This window comes from Myxine glutinosa, chromosome 3, assembly GCF_964187855.1.
Source record: "Myxine glutinosa chromosome 3, kmMyxGlut1.1, whole genome shotgun sequence".
Classification (NCBI taxonomy): Eukaryota; Metazoa; Chordata; class Myxini; order Myxiniformes; family Myxinidae; genus Myxine; species Myxine glutinosa.
In genome coordinates, this window is record NC_136263.1 from 140,543,602 (window position 1) to 140,558,746 (window position 15,145).

At 47.4% G+C, this 15,145-nt stretch overlaps 1 long non-coding RNA gene across 1 annotated transcript; it reads left to right on the top strand.

Annotated features, from left to right (window-relative positions):
• Positions 1 to 12,752: 12,752 nt before the first annotated feature.
• Positions 12,753 to 13,576, top strand: LOC137423962 (uncharacterized). Its single transcript, XR_010983838.1, has 2 exons — positions 12,753 to 13,117; positions 13,395 to 13,576. It is a non-coding gene; the product is annotated as an uncharacterized LOC137423962 (long non-coding RNA).
• The last annotated feature ends 1,569 nt before the right edge of the window (positions 13,577 to 15,145 follow it).

The window sequence follows — 15,145 nt, forward strand, 5'->3', positions numbered from 1 at the left end:
TTGTCTCACAGGGAGGGCGATTCATCAATTCTGGAGTTCATCAATTCTGGAGTTCCTCAAGGCAGTATTCTTGGCCCTGTGCTTTTTCTGGTCAACATCAATGATCTCTCCGACTCTCTGGAAAGTCCTCTCTATCTCTTTGCTGATGACTCCACTCTCTGCCGCTCCATATCCCAACCCTCAGATCGGCAGTCTGCAGCCTCCTCACTCTCTGCAGACCTGGACAAAATCACAGACTGGGCAAACAAGTGCAACATGTCTTTCAATCCTGACAAGTCTCACACTCTCACTTTGTCTCTCTGAAAAGACCGTCTGGACAACCCTCCCATCTACTTTCTGAACAATTCTCTTGAAGAAGTTCTGTCATTCAAGCTTTTGGGTCTCACTATCTGCCAATCTGCCATGATCTTTCCTGGGAAAAGCACATTTCAAATCTGGCCTCCAAAGCCAGTCGCCGACTGGGCATCCTCTGTCGTGCGAAGTCCTTCCTTGGCACATTTGAGCTCCTCACCACATAAAAGGCTTTCATCCGTAGCTCAAGGGAATACTGCTCTCCCCTCTGGGCTGGTGCTCCTGCCTCACACCTAGCTCGGCTTCACGCGGTTGAAACCAAAGCTTTCCGAATCATTGGAATCTCCCGCGATGAAGCTGATTCTGAGGGCCATTCTCTCTCTCACCGCAGGCAGGTATGTTTTCTTTCTGTCTTCTACCGACTCCTCTCCGGCCTTGCTCCCCCTGCTCTGTCTGTGCTCTGTCCCCCAAATATTCCTGCAGGACGCACAATATCTGCCAGCAATCCTCTTCTCGTGAAACTGCCAAAATCCAGACTCTCTATTCACCTTCACTCTTTCATTCCTCTTTTCTCCCACGTCTGGGACAAACTCCCTCACTCCCTTCAATCCCACTCCTCCCTTCATGTCTTTAAAACAGCTGTTCACCACCATATCTTATCTTCCCCCATCCAAAGCCTTGATCTTTTCTACCCTCGTCAAAACACCCCAAATCCGCCTCTTTCAATCCCCAACTTCTTTCCTGAAATTCCTAGTAGTGTTCATTTGCTTTGTACCGTGTACCGCTCCCTCCTCCCCCAGCCCTCCACCTTCCACAGATTTACTGACGTTCCTGTTCTCTTCTGTTGTTGTGCTTGTGTACTTCCCGCTCTCTCTCCCCATCTTCTCTTCCGCTCCCTTTATTATATGTTTAATGTGTCGGTTTTTTTTTTTTTTGGTGAGCCATGTTAGCTCTTACATGAGCCTCGATCTTGTATCCAAAAAATAACAAGTACAAAAAGTTTTAATTAAAACAAAAGCCGCGTCGATGTTACACAATGCCTAGATGCAGCTGTGCCTATAGCGTCGATGTTATAGGCACAGGACATTCCTATTGATTCGATTACTTGATGTTATTTTTGTGCAAAGTGAAAATATATCTCGGCAATTTCCCGTGTGTGGCGACGAATTTTTAATATATCTCGGCATTTTCCCGTCTGTTATTTCAGGCGGTGTATGACTGACCAAGCCGCGATTTAAAAAAATATATATCTCGGCAATTTCCCGTGTGTGGCGACACGTGAACGAAGCTATGCTCCTCTCTCCACATTATTGTGACGACGTATAAATTAAATATTTCATCGTGACGATTGTCATCAAATGGACGAATTTTTAATATATCTCGGCATTTTCCCGTCTGTTATTTCAGGCGGTGTATGACTGACCATGCCGCGATTTAAACAAAATATATCTCGGCAATTTCCCTTATGTGGCGACACGTGAACGAAGCTATGCTCCTCTCTCCACATTATTGTGACGACGTATAAATTAAATATTTCATCGTGACGATTGTCATCAAATGGACGAATTTTTAATATATCTCGGCATTTTCCCGTCTGTTATTTCGGTGCGGTGTATGACTGAGCATGCCGCGATTTAAACAAAATATATACAGTATATCTCGGCATTTTCCCGTCTCTTATTTCGGGCGGTGTATGACTAACCATGCCGTGATTTAAACAAAATATATCTCGGCAATTTCCCTTATGTGGCGACACGTGAACGAAGCTATGCTCCTCTCTCCACATTATTGTGACGACGTATAAATTAAATATTTCATCGTGACGATTGTCATCAAATGGACGAATTTTTAATATATCTCGGCATTTTCCCGTCTGTTATTTCGGTGCGGTGTATGACTGAGCATGCCGCGATTTAAACAAAATATATACAGTATATCTCGGCATTTTCCCGTCTCTTATTTCGGGCGGTGTATGACTAACCATGCCGTGATTTAAAAAAAATATAGCTCAATGGACTTGAAGTTACAGGCCTTTGAGAATTCATTTCGTTCTATAATGGGCAACTTTCATCGGATTTTCTTCCCGTTTTTTTTCAACCGAGTCTAAAACTATGTTAGCGACTGTGAAAAATGAAATGATATATCGAATTTGATTTGAAATAAAACTGTGTGAGAGAGGAAGACACCACGGGCCTACAAAACAGGCCTCAAAGCTATGCGAGTTAATAAAATGGTGGATATTTGTTTATATGAAGGCTCCCCCAGAATGGGTGGAGCTATGGTTCCCAGAATGGGTGGAGCTTTGAGGTTTTGTCTTCTCTGCAAGAACAAGAAGAAGAAGAAGAAGAAGAACAACAATAACAACAACAGCAGAGGGCACTCTATGAGCAGCGTCTGCGACGCGGCTAAAAATGCGTGCCAGCCCTCAGATTGATGTTAAATGGGCGTCCCCCCTGCCAGCATTGGTAGATGTTAAAGATCCCACAGCAGGCAAGCCATCACCAGCACCATGGCCAAATTCAAATTCCTGACATAACCAGCAGAGGGCACTGCATCAGTTGCATTGATGTGCCCTCAGCCAATGATGCTAACCTGCAGCCTTGTGTTGCATATGGACGAAGAAGAACTACCGCCTTTAATTTATGAGTTATCCCTCTACGAATACAATCTAAACCCTGTTCGCTTTACCTATAGTTACCCGGCATTGCCCTGTCTCCTTACCGCCCCCTGTATCTAATACCATCCTCAGATCCTTTTCCTGTGTGACGCTCTCTAAAATTGCCCCTTGTGTTATGTAATCCTTATAATGGATGAAGAAGGTGTACCGATGTTTTCTTTACATATTCAAAGATTGAGCAAACTCCTCCCCTTACTCCTCACCATTTTCGGCCACATGGATGTGCTCCCTTTCTCCAAGCTTCGTCATCCTTCCTTCGACATTTCCCAACCCCACGTTTTGCCTCCCATCCTCTCTCCTTCCCCTCCTCTTCTCAACCATAATCTTAATAACCGCCCCTCTGCCATCTCAACTGGGTACTTCAGAAAAACCGATCTCTAATATATACCTGCAGAATTGCAGACCATTAACCTCTGACAAACAGACCAAATCATCGAGGTGGAAATCACAACCCTGGCACAGAACCACACGCCGCCACCGCCCGGGATATGCAGAGACCTCCTTTTCTTAATATAACATCTGTTTGCAAACACAATGTTAATACGAGCTGTCGTAGAGCATGTAACGCTTAGCACACAAGGTCGAACACAAACCGAGCTATGTGATAAGCCAACAAGCACTTCTTGTTGCGCACGCTGTTTGACAGCCATCCAATTCCACTCTGCAGCAAGCAATTTGCAAGCTCTATAAATGGGCAGAAAAAAAAGAACCCTCTTCATGCAGGGAAAAGCTTATTCACAGGAGCTTCTTTGAACAGTCCAATGGAAGACCCGTGTTTCGTTGGATGGACCTCAGGCGTAATGGGTATTTGTAAAAGGTAGATGTCACCAAGACCTATATTTTCTGGAATGTCCATCATTTCCAAAACACTTCGGTTCCTGGCCATTCTTCAAATTCGACCATCCATCGATAATGCCAGTCAACCCGTGCAAGATTGTGACGTTGAATTTTTGGTACGAGACCAGGCTCCCACACCCCCATCCCTCATCTCCCACACCCCCATCCCTCACCTCCCAAACCCCCAGCCCTCACATCCCACATCCCCTCGCTCACCTCCTACACCCCATCCCTCCCTCTCACACCCCATCCCTCACCTCGCACACCCCCATCCCTCATCTCCCAGACCCCCAGCCCTCACCTCCCACACCCCATCCTTCACCTCCCACACCCCATCCCTCACCTCGCACACCCCCATCCCTCACCTCCCGAACCTCCATCCCTCACCCCCCTCCCACACCCCCACCCCTCCCCTCCCACACATCCATCCCTCCCCTCCCAAACCCCCATCCCTCACCCACCTCCCACACCCCCATCCCTCACCTCGCACAACCCCGTCCCTCCCCTCCCAAACCCCCATCCCTCACCCACCTCCCACATCCCCATCCCTCACCTCGCACAACCCCGTCCCTCCCCTCCCAAACCCCCATCCCTCACCTCCCAAACCCCCATCCCTCACATCCCACAACCCCCTTCCTCACCCCATCTCTCACCTCCCAAACCCCCATGTCTCACCTCCCAAACTAACATCACTCACCTCCCACACCCCTCCCTCACCTCCCACATCCCCATCCCTCACCTCCCACACCCCCATCTCTCACCTCCCACACCCCCATCTCTCACCTCCCACACGCCAATTCCTCACCTCACACACATCCATCCCTCACGAAGCACCCTTTCTATTTAGACTCACCAGCGGAGAGGGTATTGTATTTGAGTCCATTTGTCTGTCGTCTGTCAACACATAATGTGCTAACTTAGGCCACTAACGCCACCTGGTGGTAGCCAGTATTACACGTTATCTTTTTTAATCTAGTACGTCTATAATGTACATACTATTAGAATAAGCGTACATCGAGAAAGTATGTAACGTGAGTTTGTCTATAAAATACATAGGATTGAAAAATGAATAGATAGAATAAAACCGAAAAAGTCTGTCCAGTGTATGAACCTACCTAACCTTACATCTACAATGCATCGCCTACAGACCACATAACCACAACCACACTATCACACAAAACAACCACAATCACGTACCACCACAAAACAAAACAAGTCCTGGTGAGCGTTTGCAATCTCGGATTGCTTTTCACCCCTCAGCCCAAATTGGGCTAAGGGGCATTGTCGTCACGGGCGTCATCCGGGCGGCCGTCAACTTTTGGTTTCCGTCTATTTCGAGCAGAATGGCTTGTCCGATTAAATCCATTTTTGCAGTGTGTGTTGGGGTTGAGTAGAGGAAGGTTCCTTTCGAAAATGGGTGCGCTGCGATTTTCAATATGGCCGCCACGGCAGCCATCTTGAAATTGGTTTCCGTCAATTTCGAATAGAATGGCTTGTCCTATTAAATCCATGTTTGCAGTGTGTGTTGGGGTTGAGTAGTGGAAGGTGACTTTCTGAAAATGGGCGCGCTGCAATTTTCAATATGGCCGCCACGGTAGCCAACTTGAAATTGGTTTCCGTCAATTTCGAGCAGAAGGCTTGTCCGATTAAATTCATTTTTGCAGTGTGTGTTGGGGTTGAGTAGAGGAAGGTTCCTTTCGAAAATGGGCGCGCTGCGATTTTCAATATGGCCACCACGGTAGCCATCTTGAAATTGGTTCCCATCAATTTCGAGCAGAACAGCTTGTCCGATTAAATCCATTTTTGCAGTGTGTGTTGGGGTTGAGTAGAGGAAGGTTCATGGGTGTGCTGCGATTTTCAATATTGCCGCCACGGCAGCCATATTGAAATTGATTTCCATCAATTTCAAGCAGAACGGCTTGTCCGATTAAATTCATTTTTGCAGTGTGTGTTGGGGTTGAGTAGAGGCAGGTTCCTTTCGAAAATGGGCGCGCTGCGATTTTCAATATGGCCGCCACGGCAGCCATCTTGAAATTGGTTTCCACCATGCATGTGCTGAGGGGTTACGCCCGCTTTGTGGTGCTATTTATTATATTTAAGGATTGTAATGAAATTGTACCTAAGTTGAACCCAGGTGTTATGCTCTCTCCAACCACTGAGAGGCGTCTATAAGAACTCGGACGGCCATCGCTCCGGATCATTCCTGTGACATATAATCTGTGTGACAGTGTAGACTCGAATGGTGCATACATTTAGATGTTCCAGGCTTGCTTGCATTGATCGTTAATTGCTGGACTTCTCCATGATTATGTAACCTGATATATGGCTTGATTGTAGCTTACAGGTGTTGCCAGAGATCGAATTTGCATTAAACCTACCATTAGGACAATGTTGTGGATTTGACTTTTTACAACAATTAATGCAAATTCCTCTCTTCGTCCTGAACGAGTACGGGACACGAACGAGTACGACATGGCTCATAAGATGATCCAAGTGCCTATCTTCGGAGCAGACACTCAGGCGACGGACGCGGCCGCCAAACTGACACATTGGCTGAAAATCTTGAATAATCAGTTCAATGCGCAGGAGGCCATCACCAATGAAACAAAGCTCGCTGTGCTGAAATCTAAGGTGCACCATGCCGTGTACATGGCCATTGAACAATGTGAGATGTTCGATGCGGCTGTGGCAGAGCTGAAGCGCATCTACATAAAAAAACGAAGCGTGGTCTATTCACGACATTTGCTTGCAACTCGACGACAACAGCCCACGGAGACCATAGATCAATTTGCTCAAGACCTCCGATGCCTACTGAAGGAGAGTACCCCTGTGGTATGCACCCATGAACAAGTCTGCGACAACCTTGTCCGCGATTCTTTCATCGCAGGTCTTAGGTCACCGCTCGTCAGACAGAGACTACTTGAAGAATCCGATTTGACACTAGCCAAAGCACTTCGGTTATCTCATGTGTATACCGAGGCACGGGAACAATCCGACGCTTATGAACACCCATACGTCACAGTGGGGACATCTCGACAAACCCGACTGGAGAGAGCTACCGCCGAGGTCGTGGATGCTGCCTCGGCACCTCCACCGGAATCGGAGACCACGGACACCCCCGAGGATCCCAATCCGGGCTTGACGGTGGCTGCTGCAGCTGGACCCAAGTCAGGAAGTAACGCTACGTGCTATTTCTGCGGGAATCGGAATCATCCCAGGTCTGTTTGCCCTGCTAAAGATGCGAAGTGTCATTTGTGCACAAAGACGGGACATTTTGCAACCGCGAGGCAAGCGAGCCCGCTCGACGATGAATGTGCTTATCTCTGAGCCCGCGTTATGAACGGTGCGCAGCGCGCCTCGCCCGACTTTGATGGGGATCGCCCCTCTCCGTTGGCCCCAAGCTGAGTGCTCGACCTTGATGAGACTCGCCGCGCTGACTAAACAAGCGTCGCAATCACTTCAGTATGCGGGGTGACTGTCCTTGGCAGGCATTCTTTCGACACCCTGCCAACTTCCGGGATCGGCTACCCGATCGGTGAATGCTGGCTTCGAAACTCCGCGCATGACACGAGCACCCTCCAGAGGCAGCACGAACGACCTACAAGCTACTTTAATGGCACGAAAGCTGGGAACTCCACGCGTGGCTCGAGCGCCCTCTGGGGGCAGCATGACTGGCTTACAAACGACTTCAACGGCACGAAAGACTTTAGCTGGCATTGGATCTACATGCGAGGCCCGAGCGCCTCCCCTCGACGACTCGATAACTACAGGGCCACCTGGCCTGTCTCGTGCTATAATCCCACTCATGATTGAGGGAATTTTTGCAAGTGCTTTAATCGACACGGGATCCATGGATAGTTATGTTGATTTTCGGCTTGTGCAGAAACATGGATGGCCGATTCTTGGGACAAGACACAGAATCTTTATGGCCTCTCAGGGGCTTTGGCTTAGCACAAAAGGGGAATGTCGACTGAAGCTTGTGATTAAGGGTCGAATGTTTCCGGACGTGCATTTAATGGTCTTACCAGCATTATGTGCAGAAGTATTGCTAGGCCATGATTTTCTCAAGCGACATGGACGTTTGGAAATGGAATTTGGTGGTACTGATACTCTTGCTGTGTGTGCTCTTGCAGGAATGGAAATTGAGCCACTGTCGCTGTTCCCCAATAAGACCATGGACTGCACACACCTGTCGCGGTTAAATCGCGAAGCTACTCACGAGCTGACGCACAATTCATTGCGGAAGAAATGGCGCAGCTACTAAAGGAAGGTATCATAGAACCTAGTCGGTCGCCATGGCGGGCCCAAGTTCTGGTGGTACGAAGTGAATCACATCGCAAACGCATGGTAATCGATTATTCGCAGACGATTAATTGGTTTACCCAGCTGGACGCCTGCCCACTCCCGGGAATGGACTCCCTGGTTCGACAGGTGGCACAGTATTCGGTCTATAGCACTCTCGATCTACGTAGTGCGTATCATCAGATCCCCATCTCCGAGGCAGATCGCATCTATACTGCGTTGGAATCATGTCAGAGGTTATACCAGTTCACCCGGCTACCTTTCGGGGTCATGAACGGGGTCTTTTGTTTTCAGAGGGCTATGGACGACCTCCTCGCTAAGGAGAACTTGACCGATGTGTTCGTTTATCTGGATAATCTCACGGTTTGTGGGTATGACCAGGAACATCATTATGCTAATCTGAAGCACTTCCTCGAGGTCACGCAGAGGTATCGCTTAACGATGAATGAGGCTAAATATCGCTACTCTGCTCGAACAATAGATCTCCTGGGGTACACCGTGACCCACGGCTCTGTCGCTCCGGATAAGGAACGTCTGCGACCCTTGCTCGACATGGCCCCGCCCTGCGATCGTGCTTCAATGAAGCGTGCTCTCGGGCTGTTCGCTCATTATTCCAAGTGGGTAGAAAATTTATCTGCGAAGCTCCACCCACTTGTGGACTGTGAAGCATTCCCCATGAGCCTTGCCGCCAAGACCGCTTTCCATAGCCTTAAGTCCGACATCGCTGGCGCCGCTGTGGCGACGATTGACGAAAATAAATCTTTTGTTTTGGAAAGTGATGCGTCGGATCATGTGATAGCTGCAACTCTCTCCCAAGGGGGGCACCCTGTGGCCTTCTTTTCGCGAACTCTCTCCTCTGCTGAGCGGAGACATTCGTCTGTCGAAAAGGAGGTGTATGCCATCGTCGAGTCGATCCGGCGTTGGCGTCCCTATTTGCTCGGACGATGCTTCCAAATTATCACGGACCAACAGAGCATTGCTTTTATGTACGACACCCAGCATGCTCAACGCATTTAGAATGAGAAAATCACTCGTTGGCGGATCGAACTCGCCGATTTCTGCGACACAATCAAATATCGCCCTGGGAGGGATAACCTGGTTGGCGACACCTTATCGCGGATGGCGACGTGTGCGAGCCTCACATCTTTTGAGGACCCACGCGTTTTGCACGACACCTTGTGCCATCCCGGGGTGACGCGTTTCGCTCATTTTGTGCGTAGCCGTAACTTGCCCTACTCGGTTGAGGATATTCGTCAGATCTGTCGCGCTTGTTCTGTATGTGCTGAACTCAAACTGCGCTTCTACAACCCTCCTATGGGAACGCTGGTCCGAGCTACTAGGCCGTGGGAGAGATTGGCGATGGATTTCAAAGGACCACTGCCGGTGTCACCGGCTTCGAGTAATTCTCGTTACCTGCTCACGATCGTTGATGAGTTCTCGAGATTCCCTTTTGCTTTCCCGTGCGTAGATATGACAGCCACCACGGTTATCCGGTGCCTGCAGAACTTGTTTTCTATGTTTGGGAATCCAGCCTACGTGCATACCGATCGGGGCGCGGTGTTCCTGTCCCAGGAAGTGAGGAACTTCTTACTCCAGCATAATGTCGCTTCTAGCTATACCACTCCGTATAGGCCGCAGGCGAATGGACAGGTCGAACGCTTCAATGGAATTATATGGAGAGCCGTTACGCTGAGTCTTACGTCCCTCGGCCGAGGCCTAGACAAATGGGCTTGGTCGCTACCCATGGCACTGAACTCGATCAGGACTTTACTGTGTACGGCTACCAATCAAACTCACCACGAACGGATGTTTCATCACCCAAGGAGTTCGGGTAGTACCCAATCTTTACCTAGTTGGCTTGCTGAGCCGGGACCGGCTTTCCTCAAATGTGCAGTTCACATGAGTAAGTATGATCCACTAGTGGATAAGGTGCAGGTACTCCAAGCTAATCCCGAGCACGCTCATGTTTTGATGTCTGATGGACGCGAGTCAACAGTCTCCGTACGCCACCTGGCCCCTTGCGGGGAAATTGACGAACCAATTTACGAGTCTATGGACTCTCCCATTGCTTCGCCTGTGGAGTATCTGCCGGCATCCACACCGCTAAACGCACCCCAACCTGTAGGCCCTGTGGTGCCACCTCCGTCACCTGACTTAGGCGGCTACTCCGATGCAGGGGACTCCGGTCTTGGGGATATAGTCCCGGTAGTTTCCGGACCCGTGCTGGGAGGGAGATTCACCGCCCCGACAGCTATGGTTGGACCGACTGACATGGACGGACAACTGCTGCCCCTGCTATTATGCTGCTGCTTGCTTGATTCCTGCCTGAGCAGAAGTGTAGTTTTAATGGCGGGGAGAATGTAATGAAATTGTATCTAATAATAATAATAATAATAATAATACATTTATTTTATATAGCGCTTTTCAAGAAGCCCAAAGGCGCTTTGACAGAGTACAAAAACAAGTGCAAAAAGAGAGAAATCAATAGGTAAATAATCAAAGTAATAGGAAGGAGAAGGAGAAGAGATAGTCAGGGGTTAAATGCTGTGGGTTAAATGTTGAATGCAGTGTTGAACAGGTGGGTCTTGAGTGATGTTTTGAATGTGGTGAGTGAGGAGGAGTCTCTGATGGTGTGAGGTAGTGTGTTCCAGAGGGTGGGAGCAGCGATGGAGAAGGCCCTGTCCCCCCAGGATCTGAATTTGGTCCGGATGGGGGGGGGGGTCAGGAGGTTGGTACCAGCAGAGCGGAGGTTGCGGGTGGGAGTGTGTCTGGAGAGGAGGTCAGCCAGGTAGGATGGGGCCAGGTTATGGAGGGCTTTGTAGGTCAAGAGGAGGATTTTGTACTGGATTCTCTGGGGGATGGGGAGCCAGTGAAGCTTATAAAGGACGGAGGTGATGTGGTCACGGGTCCGGGAATGGGTGAGTAGACGGGCAGTGGAGTTCTGAATGTATTGGAGTTTATTGATGATTATTGAGGGTGAACCATAGAGGAGGCTGTAGCAGTAGTCCAGACGGGAGGTGATGAAGGCGTGGATGAGGGTTTCTGCAGCCATGGAGGAGAGGGATGGACGGAGACAGGCGATGTTTTTCAGGTGAAAGAAGGCTGTCTTTGTGATCTGTTTAGTGTATTTGTCGAAGGAGAGGGTTTGGTCAAAGATGATGCCAAGATTCCGGATGTGAGGGGAGGTGGATACTGGGAAACCGTCGATGTTGAGGGCAGAGTTATGGGTGGATTTGGTGAGCGTTTTTGGGCCAATGATGATTATTTCAGATTTATCATAGTTAAGTTTGAGGAAGTTGATTTGAAGTCAGGATTTTATTTCAGTGATGCAGTTTGTCAGGATAGAGTGGGTGGCAGCGGAGATGGACTTGGTGGAGATGAAAAGCTGGAAGTCATCGGCGAAGCAGTGGAATTGGAGACCATGACGGCGGATTAAGTGACCAAGGGGGGACAGGTACAGGATGAAGAGGAGGGGGCCAAGAACTGAACCTTTGGGGACACCTTGGGGGGAGGGGAGCAGTGGGGGATTTGCAGTTATTGATGGAGATGAACTGGCGTCTGTCAGAGAGGTATGATTTGATCCAAGAGAGGGCAATGCCGGTAATGTTAAAGGTGGTTTCAAGTCGGGTGAGGAGGATGGTGTGATTGATGGTGTCAAAGGCGGCGCTGAGGTCGAGGAGGATGAGAATGTTGAGGTTGCCGGCGTCAGAGGAGAGGAGAAGGTCGTTGGTGATTTTGAGGAGAGCAGTTTCAGTACTGTGGTTGGAGCGGAATCCGGATTGGAATGTTTCATACAGGTTATTGTCAGAGAGGTGATGTTTGAGTTGAGTGGCTACAGCGCGTTCCAAAACTTTTGACAGAAAGGGTAGGTTGGAGATGGGTCTGAAGTTGTTTAGGGTGTCAGGGTTTAGTCCAGGTTTTTTCAGAATGGGGGTAACAGCAGCAATTTTGAGGGATGGTGGGACGATGCCTGTAGACAGGGAGGAGTTTATTGTTGCAGTGATAAGTGGAGAGAGAGCAGGAAGGGAGGCCTTGACAAAGCTGGAGGGGATGGGGTCAAGAGTGCAGGTGGCAGTTTTCATTCCTATGAGGAGTTCAGAGAGGTCAGTAGGGGAGATTGGCGAGAACCGAGACAGGGGTTGGCAGGATAAGGGGGGGCAGGTGGTTTGAGGGGGGGGCGGGTGCGGTGGTGGTTAAGCTGTTGTAGATGTTGTCAATTTTGCTTTGGAAGAATGAAAGGAATAGTCGGGGGGAAAACATGCAAAATCCAACTAAACCCCTTCAAAAAACAAGTCATAGAGGTTTTTGTATTTTTGGCATCCTTGGGACCCCTAGTCAGCATTTCTGGATGATAACATTAAATTTAGGCGGTGGCATTTTTTAAATTTGCGTATTTGCAAAATGGCTGCCACCCGCATCTAGCAAAACAACCACTTGCACATCTCAACAACTAATGGGTTGATTTTGTTGGTTTTACTATCAAATTATAGGTTTCCTAGGTTGCTGAATCGATTTGTGAGGTGACCGAAGCATTTCAAGGTCAAGGTCACTTGTACAAGGTCAATGTTTAAGTCAATTTTGACCCCCAAACCAATAAACTGACATGGCCAGTTATTTTAAAATTTTGATTAACTCAATTGCTACTTAAGTTTATGTTTTAGGGTGTTGCGTTCATTTCCCACTTCACTGATGCAATTCATGGTCAAGGTCATAGTGTTGAGGTCAAGGTCATTTTATAACCTGGAAACAAAAAACGGCATCAATCAATGAATGGGTTTGTATAATCTTTTACCAAACAAAAGTTCCTTTGCAGAGTGTTGGAGTCGCATAGTATGTATATTTAGCATAGATACTACCAGAAAGTTGTTGGTCAACAGTTTCAATTGTTTTTTCCCTTTATCCCCAGGTTCCTGAACAGAGTTTGCTAGATCATATCACAAACAGGCTGGGTACATGCATAATATTTTTGATGTAAAGTTCTCACATTTGCATGTCACAAGACTCTACAAGGTAAGAGTAATGCAAATATTCCTCATTTATCTTTGTTATTGTATCTTATATGTCACAGTCAATGTTTAAGAATTGGCCATTTAACAATATTTAAAAACGCCTAAAATTTATAATTACTTTGAACTGTAAGAAAAGAAAATATAGTTACACGTTTTTGCAAAATTTGAAAATTTAACTCCGCCTGTAAATATGTTACAGACTCTTAGTTGCTGATGCATTGCTTAAAAGCGGATATGATTTTACTGATTTCATTATATATATTTTTTCTACTCTTTAGGTCCTCTAATATGGAATGCACATTTGGGAGAGTCGGTCAGTGCAGAGCAGCTGGGGATGATTTCCAAGTCAGCGTCACTGAAACCCGAATTGACAGTATTCGGTCAGCCAGTAAACGAAGAGGTGACGGGCTACACCAACAGCTGGAGAGTGACTATTCAATAAAGATTCACAGAAAGTGTGCATCTTTATATACTTCTAAATTACTTGTAGATAGAGTAGAAAAAAGACGTAGAGATGAGGAGTTAACTGAAGCTCGACATGCCAAACAGTTGAGATCAGATGCTCCCGTAGATGAGAGTGGTGTAAAGTTTGATTTCAAGATACATTGTATTTTTTGTGCGAATCCTACAATTTGTACATTACCATGTGAGTATGACGCTAAAGTTCCACGCAATCGTCGCAAACCTGCATGTCTTGTACGTACTGATGTTGACAAGCATGGCAGAGAGTTGACAAAGGTTATTTGCGCAAAATGCTGTGAAAGAAATGACAGACTAGGGCATGTGGTCAAGACAAGAATAGATTCCATGATTGAGTCTGATCTTCATGCAGCTGATGCAAGGTATCATCGCACGTGTAAAACCAATTTCCTGTACAACTTCAACAACATCGACAGCAAGGCACCCGAAGACCCATCTTTCCTTTCTCTGGCAGATACAATGTCTGTTAATAAGGCAAAGATGTGGAATTCAGTTGAACTGCAACAGGAGTACGAAGACAGCGGAGGTACTACAATCACACAGAGAAACATTCTCATACAGAAGATAAAGAATTATTTCAAAGATGCTATAATAGTTCTGTCTTCACCAGGTCTCGCCAGTATTGTTGCATTTGCATCTGAAACAACCAAGTTATTACATATTCTGAAGCGTGATGATGACGACGATGGAATTGATGCAGCCCTGTCTAAAGTTGCACAGAAAATACTAAAAGAGACTTTCACATCCAAGAAGAAGAGGATTACCTACACAGTCAACATAGATGTTGATATCGCTCGTGAATCAGTCAGTGAAACACTACTGAGTCTGCTTGAGAAAGTGAGTGGAAAGTTAGGTGATTCTCTGCCTGCCCTCATGATTAGTAATATGATTTCCGGAATGGTCCACAAGTCTCCAACTGATCTCCAGATTTCTCTTGGAGTGGCAATGGGGAGAAATAAAAGTCTTACAACTCTTCTCCATAAGTTTGGTGTGTGCTGTTCCTATGATGAGGTGACATTTTTTAAATACTCAGCAGCTGTTGCAGTGGCAGAAGAAATGGAGGAATTTAGGTTTAATGGAGACAGTTTGATCCACTGCTGTGCAGACAATTTTGACTGTGAGATCTCATCTCAAAACTGTAATAAACTCTGCCATTCTTTGGCCATGGTCCTTGCTCAAACTGAGGCCTCTGTCAGCTCAGACCCAGTTGCAGGGGAACATCAAACCATTTTACGCCAGAAAATAGAGGACCGGCACAAATCTGTGGACTTTGAAGTGCCTGGGATCCTATATGATGGCCCAAAGAACCCTCCTATGCCACCAGACAAAGCCTTATATCAAATTCCACCCCTTTCATTCCTCTGTTCCCAGGTAATATCCGTTCAGCGCTGCGATGAACTGGACTACCAATTCATGAAGGACATACTGACAGTTGAATCATGTCCAGAGTGGAGTGGGTACAATACACAACTAGCTCGGAAATCGGGTATGGTGATTAAGCCCAAGGCAAAATTGGTCTACCTCCCTTTGATTGACAAAGTTCCTGCAT